General features: G+C 34.0%; 1 long non-coding RNA gene across 1 annotated transcript; it reads right to left on the bottom strand.

The window, feature by feature from the left end:
- Positions 1 to 3679: 3679 nt before the first annotated feature.
- On the bottom strand, positions 3680 to 4231 carry LOC135220131 (uncharacterized). The gene is made up of 2 exons (XR_010315585.1): positions 4110 to 4231; positions 3680 to 3798 (listed from the first exon to the last, which is right to left on the bottom strand). It is a non-coding gene; the product is annotated as an uncharacterized LOC135220131 (long non-coding RNA).
- Positions 4232 to 11934: the final 7703 nt, after the last annotated feature.

Genomic DNA, 11934 nt, shown 5'->3' with positions numbered 1-11934 from the left:
ACTGTTGGTGTTTAACTGGATATTGTTTGATTTACTGTTCTAGTTGGCTCTGGTGATTTTATCGTAGAAATTTTTATATTGTATTTAATTCATTTGATGCTTGATATTCATGTCTTTTACATAATTTTGAACTAAGAAGGTTCGTTGTGGTCTTATGATAAATGCCACTAATTATATGATATACCTATCTCGTTAAAAGCCCAAGGCTTGATCAGTTTCCTGTTATTTATTGCGACAGTATTCCACGTACTAGGAGTGTAGATGTTTACTCCAAAGCACAGCATCCTGTTTATCATCAGAGGAATTGCGTATGTGATTGTCATAAAATTTGATTTTAGAATTTTAGCAGATGCATATCTATTCTGATTCTGTTGAACCTTAATTGTGATTCCTCCATGCTTCATTGCCTCCTAAGAAACTATTTGAATTTAGACCTATTTTTTGTATCGGGGAACTTTACTGTTTAGCACAGAGATGGGTTTCCGTCTTTACAACTAATCTGCTTTGCTGATCTTCTCTGGCATTTTGTTTACCTCTAGACTCTCTAGAATTTTGTCTACCCCTGGTCTCTGGCATTTGGTCTACCCCTAGAGACTCTGGCATTTTGTGTACCCGTAGACTCGCATTTTGTCGAACCCTAGACTCTCTGGTATTTTGTCTACCCCTAGACTCTTTGGCATTTTGTCTACCCCTAGACTCTGGCATTTTGTCTACCCCTAGACTCTCTAGCATTTTTTCGAACCCTAGACTCTCTGGCATTTTGTCTATCCTGAGTCTCTCTGGAATTTCGGTCTACCCCTGGACTCTTAGGCATTTTGGCTACCCCTTGGCTTTGGCATTTTGTCTATCCTGTGTCTTTCTGGCATTTTGGTCTACCTCTAGAGACTCTGGCATTTTGGTCTACCCCTAGAGACTCTGGCATTTTGTGTACCCCTAGTCTCTCTGGCATTTTGGTCTACCCCTAGATTTTCTGGCATTTTGTCTACCCTGAGACTCTTTGTAGTTTTTTCTACCCCTGGACTCTAGCATTTTGGTCTGCCCCTAGAGACTCTGGCATTTTGGTATACCCCTAGACTCTCTGGCATTTTGTCTACCCCTGGACTCAATGGCATTTTGTCTATCCTGAGACCCTTTGGCATTTTGTCTACCCCACGACAGTCTCCAGCTGATAAAAGTGCCCATCCATATATCTGGTTATTAGCATGTGTTTTTAACAAACGCTCAACAGTAATGGAAGACATTCTGACATTTAACTGCTGCGCTCTAGCAATGGACATCTCAGTAAAAGATTCGATTTCTGTACCTTTAAAGACATAACTGAGCGGCGGAAGGCTTATGCCAACCAAAAGTGATAGATACATTATCTGAAATCAGTACTAAGTAGAACTCGCCAGTTATTAATACACGTTTCATTCCAGAGAAGACGGTACAATGGTTCAACATATGGTGAGCAAATTACATTCAGTTGTATTTCCAGAACTTTGCTGAAAGTTGCACAGAAGCAGAGAGTGCTTTCTAGTTTACTGAGAGAAACAAAAATAATTTGAAAAGTAAAGCACAAGAAACTCATCATTATCACTGGTTGACAAGGAAAAACCTGCCAACTTAAAGGCTATTCAGTCCATCTCTCATACATTGGCTAATAATGGAAAAATAAAATCATCCATGAGGCATAAAGTTAAGCTTCTTTATGAGGAATTTGGAGCTATAGGACCGTCAGTAGACTTTTCCTGATATATATCGTCCCAGGCCACTTCTCATCAAATTTATTTTTCATTTAAGGATAGAAAAATTCGTAAAAAACCTTTGACTATTAAAATAGAGAAGGTCAGATGATTGTTTACCATATGTGTTTTAAAATCATACCTGTGGCACTTACACCCAAACCCAGCACCAGATCAACTGAACCTGTTCCAAATGGTTGTTTAACTGCTGAGTTCAGATATTACACATTGTCCTACCATCTAAGGTACCTTTATTGTAGAAACTTGCCTCCCAAAAGCAGTATGCTTTGTGATAGCTAATATACCTACAACAGGGAATTATGAACCTGTCATGTACCTATAGATCTAGCTTGCTACATCCAAGTCAGCAGTGACAATGGAGTTAAGTTTTTTCCTAACTCATTTCAGTACTCTCTTTTACTTAAGTTATTTACAAATGTTTCAGGGGCGATATTCTTGATTTTGATCTCTTTTTCATAAGAGATCAATAGTAGACATTATTTCTGATGGAGTTTTCAGTGAGCCTAGACCTATCGTGTCAGGTATTTCACATGGTATAGTTGTTAAACCTATGCCTCTTTCAATTTTTAGACTTGAGTGTTATGTAAGTTGCTCTAAAAAAGAATTATAGCACGGTATGTTAATGATATTTCTCTTGGTGTAGACATTTCTCCTCCAAAAGCCAAAGTGAAACTGTCTCTAGTCTTCAAATATCCTTTAAATGATTAGTAATCAGTAATGTATAGATTTTATTGTCTCTCGCTCTACTCCACATTTACGATGCACTGTGCAAGGTGGCACTGAATAAGATGTTATAAATAAATTTGTCACCATCGACCCTAAGCTCTCGTTTAAATAGCACTTAAAAGTATAGCATACAGTGCTGCCAGAAAACTAGGTTCTGTGTTCAGGGTTTCCTATGTCTGTGATGCTGGTATTAGTGCTACGTGGTTCTAGTTTCTTATTTCACCATTATTGTATAAATAAATGTCCTTTATACTGGATGTCAGCAGTCCTACTAGATATTAATTCTTAAAAAGGATCGCTTGAAGTAGTGGCGTCCTACTTAGATCACAGCGGTACTTTGCGCCATTACCTTAACTCTTGTAACCTGTGTTGCTGCTTGTTTGTGAATGCATTTATTGATTTGCTGAGCCACCTCCTTCTTTTGGTATACAGTTGTTACTGTAGAAAAGTGATCTTTTTGGTTTGTCCCATATGAAGGGCTGTTCGTTTTTAATAGTAGTGAAAGTAATATCTCTTAAGACAGTTATGTTGATGTGGTTGTAACTCATGACTACGAACCTCTAATGTCTGCATGACCCTTAACGACTTATCGAAGAGAGGATTAGAAATCAGAGCTGGTTGACATATAGATCGTGACGTAATAAGTTAGCACTTAACATGAGAATCAAATTTGTACTTTAGTTTGTTTCAGTAGATGAACATTTGACAATGTTGATTGACATAGGCTTATTAACAGTTAATCATGGGTAAGTTAAAGGAATGAATGAAAGCATTGTATAAAAGTGTTCTGATGTAATTCCTATCGGTATTTCTCAGTAAAATATTATGAGTGTGAAATGAACATCGGCAAAGATTAGAAAATCTACTCTTTTGTGTATTACAGTTGTTTTTATGTTAGACACGCTAATATACAGTTAATTTTACATTTTTTGCTTGTGATTCCTGTGATACGATTTTTGTAATTCTTTACGTTAATTTTTTTTTTCACCTGTCACTACATCAATATTTTTTGGGAAGTGCCAATCCGCCCAGAGAAATGATTGTTGTGTCAATTTTTCCAATACTTCCAGTGATATTTTGAGGGATTAATGGTATATTAAAAAAATCTAACCTCGTAAAATTAGAACGATAAATTTGTAAGTTGCTCTGTTGCACAAGTAGAATGAAGTAAGTTTTTTTTAAGCTGGAAAAAACTGTTGTTGTGATGGTGTGGTGTTGGTGGTCATGTCAGACTTGAGTTCTTTGTCGAAGCTGTAAATGCTTGGATAACCCTCCCTTGTGCCTTGTTTGTTCGCGTAGTTGGAAGTAAATGTGGGGGTTCCTTATCCTGAAATGTGTAGAGTATATTTAGATAATCTTGAAAGAATATGCGTATACATGAAATATATGTCATTGTATCATTTATGTATATGTTTCATGTATATGCATATGCACATATGTCATAGTTATTACACACGCGTAACGAGATATGGTATTCCATGTCAGTGATGATTTCAGTTATCTCAGGAATCTAAACGGTTGTTACTGGAATGAGTAAATGACAGTCATTATTGTTTAGAAGATGTCGATCAACTCTGTAAGTGCATTTCATTCAAGAAGAATATTTGGGTATTATGTTCTCCCCTTCTCTCGGTTTACCTAGGGTACGAAAAGGTTCTCACGAAAATCGGGACCTGGCATACGGTCTCCTGCCCTGACTATGGCGGTACGGAATGTTCCCAGCCCTCACGGACACCTGTGGAATCAAAAATGGTCTTGGAATGATTAGATTCGATGTCCTGATATATATATATATATATATATATATATATATATATATATATATATATATATATATATATATATATATATATATATATATATATATATATATATATATATATATATATATATATATATATATATATATATATATATATATATATATATATATATCATGTGCTTTTTTCATTAGGCTTGTCTCAACTGTTTATTTTTTCGTGTCAAACATAAAAGTTTTGTTGAAACAGACGACCTCGAATGGTACCAAATTTTCTAAGAACTATTTGTTTGGATTTTGTATTGATGGTCAATTAGATTTCCATGATACAAATTTTGGGACAGTTTGAAAATAAATTCAAGAATGATAAAACTATCCCTTATCATCTGGCGACCTGCTACCTTAGGTGCAAGGACAGCTTATAAAATATAATTTCGAGGACTTATATAAGGTGAAAGATTATTCCACTTCTGGGTGCCAATTTTATTAACGCTGTCAAAATAACTTGTAATATGCGAAATTCATTATGCAGAGAAACAAATGACTTTCGTTATCTCACATTTAAGGTTACTATCTGGTGTAAGAGAAATGATTACTTGAGACAGGTTTAAATCAGTAACTTTCAGTATTTTATCTCATTGTCAACATTAACCTTCCCATTTAGGGGGAAATGTTTAAAATAAAAATGTTTTGGCTATAGCTTTTATTTCATGCTTGGAGTATCAGTGCATCCTCCATCACTGCTGCTTTATTGCTGCGTGTTTTGAGAAGTACAAGATCCCGTTGTCACAGCTTATTTTCATTTTTAGAATTTATCTCAATCATCAGAAATTTACGCCATTCTAGACATTTTATATTGTGGAGTAGGGAAGGGCAAATATTTTTTAGTTTTGTGGCTACGATGAGACATGTTATATTCAAGGGTCCTCATATGAGGAATTTGGCTACGATGAGTTGTTATATTTAAGGGTCCTCATATTAGGAATTTGGCTGCAATGAGACATGTTATAGTTAAGGGTCCTCATGTGAGGAATTTGGCTATGATGAGTTGTTATATTTAAGGGTCCTCACATGAGGAACTTGGCTACGATGAGATATGTCATATATTTAAGGGTCCTTATATGAGGAATTTGGCTACGATGAGATGTTAAATTTAAGGTTCTTCATATGTGGAATTTGACTACGATGAGACATTGTTATATTCAAGGGTCCTCATATGAGGAATTTGGCTACAATGAGACATGTTATAGTTAAGGGTCTTCATTTGAGGAATTTGGCTTCGATGTGACATGTTATATCCAAGGGGCCTCATATGAGGAATTTAGCTACGATGAGACATTTCAGATTTAAGATTCCTCATATGAGGAATTTGGCTATAATGAGACATGTTATATCTAAGGGTCTTCATATGGGGAATTCCCCTATCTATAAGTCTTCCAGTCACTTGATTTAATATTAGATTAATTCAGTAGGGTCTGTAAGATTTGGGAGCAAAACATATACCAGATCATATTGTTAAGTTACTCCAGTTCATGTGATACTCAAAAGTTTGTACTTTCTAAGCAAATTTCAATATCTGGTGGGTTAAGTTCTTTAGTCGATCCTATAGTGATCAAAGCCTCAGGTGGTCACGGGAGACAGGCGTGTGTCGGCCCACACTTTGCTAATTCTAAATTTCTCCTCTATTATGGAGCATCCACACTTTAGTAAAATATGTCATAGACACAACATGCCATAAATATACGTTGGTGACTATCGCACCAAATCACAAACAGGTCGAATGAAAGTGCTTCGTAAGGTAATGTTTAATCTGGCAAAGTATCCTTTTTTTACTTATGGTAGTAGTTGATTTGTTTTCAACCTGTTTGTGATATTGTTGCGATAAGTTACTGACACCTGCTTACATCTCACTCGGCTAATAAGCCTCATGTGTCAACATCTTAATTATCATAGTCTGTTTAGTGGATCTAGTTTAATCATAACCTGTAAATAAGTGCTTGCTTTTAATATCATAATCTCATAATGTCAGAAGGAGAAAGGAAAATGTCGAAGATAATGCTATAATTAGTCAGATACTCGAAACTCACACAAAGTAGTACCTATGGACAATGAGGCAAGGAGCTGGCGTATGCTACGGGATCAGCGTATTACATTTTATGTTTTTTTACATTTGATTCTTATACCTAATGAACAGACACTCGGCTGCAAGAGTTGTATCATGAGCACAGCGCTCGAACTTGTTTTGAAGGCAAATCATATCACGAGTATAAACCAAGAAGAAAAACGTTCCTATCTTGGAAAAACATTGTGGAACACTTGACATAATAGTTTTGTACCCATGGAAGTATTGTCAAGAGCAACCATATGCAGTAACTGAAATGAAATCCTTGAAGGAGTGTAGGTATAGAATATAAAAAAACCCAATTTTGGTCATTTGTAAGAGCTGTAGGTATGTTATGGCTAATACTAGTGTTACCTCTCATCAGATTAAGGTTAGGCTCATATCCAGTGTCAAAGTTGTTATGGCTGTAACTAATTTCATCCCAAAGAATTTCATAAATACCTGTTTCCTCCAGACATATTGTTACCAGGAACTAAGTGTGTATTCTAAATAGTTATGTGAAGAATAAATTTCCACCAACTTTGCAATACACTGAAAAGAAAGTTGGTCTGCAGTTATTGCAGTCTGTATTTGCACATTGTTATTCCCTTTATCTGGAAAAATACGATTTAGAATTGGAAAATTTGTAAATATACTGTCAAGATTCTCTCGGATCCTTTTATGCCCTTTGAATGGAGCGCAGATGTGGTAAAAAGTGCCTAGTATAAGGAAGAGGAGTGTCAGCGTTTAGCCACAAATATTTTTTGAAGTACTTCATTAATATCTTCAGACTGGTGAACGGTTCCATCTTTTGCAAGTGAAGGAAGAATATTATATATACTGATTCTAAAGGCGGAGAATGTGCTTTATGGAATTTTTCAACGAAGTCCTACCATTTCATCTTGGAAGGACTGTATAACCCTAGTTGAACATGGTCCTCATGGTCTATTTGTCATGTAAGATTTGTATGATCAAGGTGATCTAAATTTTCTAATTTCTTGAGATCGGAGAACCCAAGAATTTTATTATTTCTGATTCAGTTCCTCAATAGATGAGAGTTATCATTAACTTCAGATATATCTTAAATGGTACAACCATGATCTATTTGTTTTAGTTGCAAAGATTTACATAGTTGATCATCACTACAACGCAGCTCTCTGGAAATACGAAAGGTTATCGTATTTCCAGAGCAGACCTATAATGCCAGTCATTAGCACATTAGCTAAATAAGTTTTTTTTCGTACTGAAATCAAAAGATTCTACAAAGCACATGTTCTTTAAGTCAGTTATGTACTGATGTTGAGATTGACAAAACCTCCAAATTCTTTTACTATTTACGACAAAATATTTTGTAACATACATATAGTTTCAAAGCAGTTTCATTTGCTCTTCTTTCTGGTGATAAATAGAAATCTCAAGTTTGTAATAAACACAGTACCTTGGAGTACGTGCTATACTGGAGCAGTAAATTAACTTAGTAATAGATATTCTTAATGTCCAGTGTTTTACAATGAGTTTATTTCCATCCTTCTCATGTGCATGTACCTAATATATTCCGTTTTCAACATATTCATTCCAGATTACATTCACTATTACTTATTTTCTCCATTGTACAAAGGTTCAATGGTTCAAAGGTCCTAGTAAGCAGCAGGGGCAAAGAACAGGCCAGTGCCTAGAGACCAAATTCAACAAAACATTTGGTCAGTGCTCAAGTGAGATGTGGAGGAGCAAGGCACTGGCTGCTGGTGTTTCGGCACATAGGCCTATGTGTATCATCCACAAAACGCAAATTGTTACCTCACATGAGCAAAAAGGTCCAGTGACGGTGAAGATCTGTCGCGGCGTGAGTGTGGCTTGAGCTCAGGACACACCGAGTGCAATTTGCCGATGATCCCGCTGAGCTAGTACAACAGTCTTATTTTTTTACATTCTCTTTTCTTTATTTACTAATGTATATAACAGTTTTGGGCATTTATAATTATCTTGCAGCCTCAAAAATCCAATTATTTAAACCCCTAGTTAAGGAAAGGAAGATAGAATAGTTGAGTCTATAGAATTAAAGCTTATAATTGTCCTTAGTTTGCCATGTGGTAAAGTTTTCTATGGAAGAGCACAATGCTCACCATTTCCATGATCAGGTTAGGCTTGTTATGTTATTGCTCTCAAAAAGTTGTAGAAGTCTACTTTAATGCATATGGTCATAGACCTTTTGCCAGTATCTATTGTAGTTTCTGTGACAAGGCATTAATAGCATTAGAGGCTATGAAGCCTTCAGTGATTATATCCACAATAGTGTGAAAGTGTTTCTCTAAGAATCACAAGTTATCACTGAGTTCAGCATTTACTATACACAATTTTACATCATTTTATTTTCCGTACATAATTTTACATTGCCACTATAGCATTCATCTACTTAGTGGGCTTTGGCCTCAGTAAACCCATACAGTGGTATGTCCAATAGAAATTATATAGTTAGAATTATAGTTAGTCTTAGCACTGAGATAACCCCAGCTGTTAAAACTGAGGACTTTTTCTTAATTTCATAAGATGTAAAATTAATAAGGATACTGGTTAAAAAAAAAAGGTTTAACCAGACCACTGAGCTAATTAATAGTTCTCCTTGGGCTGGCCCGAAGGATTAGATATTTTTACCTGGCTAGGAACCAGTTGGTTACCTAGCAATAGGACCTACAGCTTATTGTGGGTCCGAACTACATTATATCGATAAATGAATTTCTAATCACCAGAAATAAATTCCTCTGATTCCACGATGGCAGGACGGGGAATCGAACTTCCGACTACCGAATCAGTAGGCGAGCACGTTAACCACTCGTCCAGCGAGGAAGTTAAGGATACTGTTGAAATAACTGAACTAGTCAGGGCAATTTGTGTTCCAAAGCGCTAATCACATACAATGCTTCTTCAAGTAAGTAGGAACGGGTATATTTTATTCTTGATAAAACTGGCTAAATAATATGACATTTTCTCAGGCGCCAGTATATTGTCATGAGAGTTATTGTAACACATTTTTAATTTCGATGTGTTTAACTTACACCATATCCAGTTATAAGTCTTTTTACAGCTAGTCTTGTGTGAAGACAAGCAAAATGGGCCATGACCCTTCATTTTATCCTAGGATGTATATCAAATCATGGCAGCAACACTTCCATTATAAGTACTTTAAGTGTTTGTACCCCAAAAATAAGTGGCGTAATGTAACTCGCACTGCAGAGTATCAGTATCTGAGAAGGAGTGGATAGTGGAAACCTTTCACTTTTATCATTATAAAACGTTGCATAATGTTTAATGGAATATCATGATGCCTATGGTCAGAGGTTTTAGATGAGGTTGGATTACTTCTTTGGAGAATTATATGCTTCTTATGCTAAGAGCTGAATCATTTTATATCATACACATACACACACACACACACATACATACATATATATATATATATATATATATATATATATATATATGTATATATAATAATATATATATATATATATATATATAATATATATATATATATATATATATATGAGTTTTTATCGCAGCACCATGATTGATATACACGTATTAAGCTAAAAATGTCCTTTAACGTAATTCGCTTTACCTCGGAATTAATATATTTTTATATATGTTACCCTAGGGGAATTTTTCAGTTGATAAGAAATTCGTCGGCTCATGGATCCGACGAATTTATTATCAACTAAAAAATTCCTCTTCGGTTAGCATATATGAAAATATATTAATTCAGAGGTAGAGCGACTTAGATATTGAAGGATATTTGTAGCTTAATGCTATATATATATATATATATATATATATATATATATATATATATATATATATACATATATATATATAGATATCTATAGATATATATATATATATATATATATATATATATATATATATATATATATATATATATATATATATATCTACATCTAAGTAGATATCTATATATATATATACATATATATATATATATATATATATATATATATATATATATATATATATATATATATATATATATATATATATATATGTGTGTGTGTGTGTGTGTGTGTGTGTGTGTGTATATATGAGATGTATTACCTCTGTTTGTTATTCCCTGTCGCCTAACTTCCTCTTGGGACATATGGGTATCCTATCCACCTTGCTATGCTACCCAGTGGCCTCTTTGTTTGTTCTAGTTGAATACTTGGTCATTTCAAATTATGGTAATAAGGATAATATTTGTGGTGGCTGGAAGTGTGGAATTTATACTTTGTTACAAGATGGCATTAGTTTAAATTTTGTATCTCATAATAGTAGCGCTGAAAGCCATTTCGTTTTTGTGCTCATGTTGGTGATTCTTATCATAATATAAGTATATATATACTTATTTATGTACATATATATATATATATATTTGTGTGTGTGCGGGTGTATATTTACACACATAAATAATGTGCGTACTGCAACATATATATAATTTTTCATTCTAAAATTTCTTTGAACCCCCGATTTCCACACATCCCTAAAGTGGACAGGCAAAAACGTGGCAAAGCAGAAGATTTATCTTCAGTTTAACCTTTTGGAAAGAATTCGCTGGCGCTTCGCCGGTCGCTCCAACGAAATAGGCCAGCAGCCTCTTCAGGCATTTGAACGCCAGCGATACTTTAGCCGAACCTCGTGAAGAGCATAAGAGCGTGTTTATTTTCATTCTTGTCTTATGTTATATTTACGCACCTTCAAGCCTGTGATAAGAAGGTTTAATTTTGCTGCTTACCTTACTGAGTACGTCTCTCTCTCTCTCTCTCTCTCTCTCTCTCTCTTCTCTCTCTCTCTCTCTCTCTCTCTCGTGTGAGGTGCTGAATTGTGATGATGTATACAAATATTTGATAAAGGTATTCTAAGAATATTGCCTCTCATTGTCTGTGTGTGTTTATAAGCGTGAGTGCGTAGAACTGGTTATTATGTAATGTATAAAGTGGATCCGGAGGGTGTTAGCCTCCTCTTGATCAACCAGCCTTGCTGGGATGGAGTTGCTGCCCTCATAACCTGCATATATAATATAATATAATATATATATATTAGATAATAATAATTATAATTATATTAATATATATATAATATATTATATATAATATAATATATATATATATATATTATTATTATATACATAATCTATATTAATATTATATATTATATATAATATTTAATATATATAGTATATATTATATTATATATTATTTTATATATGTATATATATCATATTTATATATTTATATATATTTATATAATATATACTATTATATATATATATTATATATATAATATATTTATATATATATTATATATATATTATATATATATACATTGTAAATATGTGTGTGTGTTTGTACGTGTATGCGAGGCTATTTTGTGCATATGCAACGATTGCTATTGTTTTTAAATTCTTGAATATTTTCACTCTTATAGCAACTGAAGTCATATTTTAGGTCTCTTGCATAATATTTTTTTCAGAAGAGAGATAATTAGTCGTTCAGAATTTTTGGTTTTAAATACCGTCTTTTAGTCGCCATCTGCTATTATCTTTTTTCGAGATC

The sequence above is a fragment of the Macrobrachium nipponense genome, chromosome 1 (assembly GCF_015104395.2).
Source record: "Macrobrachium nipponense isolate FS-2020 chromosome 1, ASM1510439v2, whole genome shotgun sequence".
Taxonomy (NCBI): Eukaryota; Metazoa; Arthropoda; class Malacostraca; order Decapoda; family Palaemonidae; genus Macrobrachium; species Macrobrachium nipponense.
The sequence above is the reverse complement of the archived record's forward strand: the minus strand, read 5'-3'. Positions and strand labels throughout refer to the sequence as shown.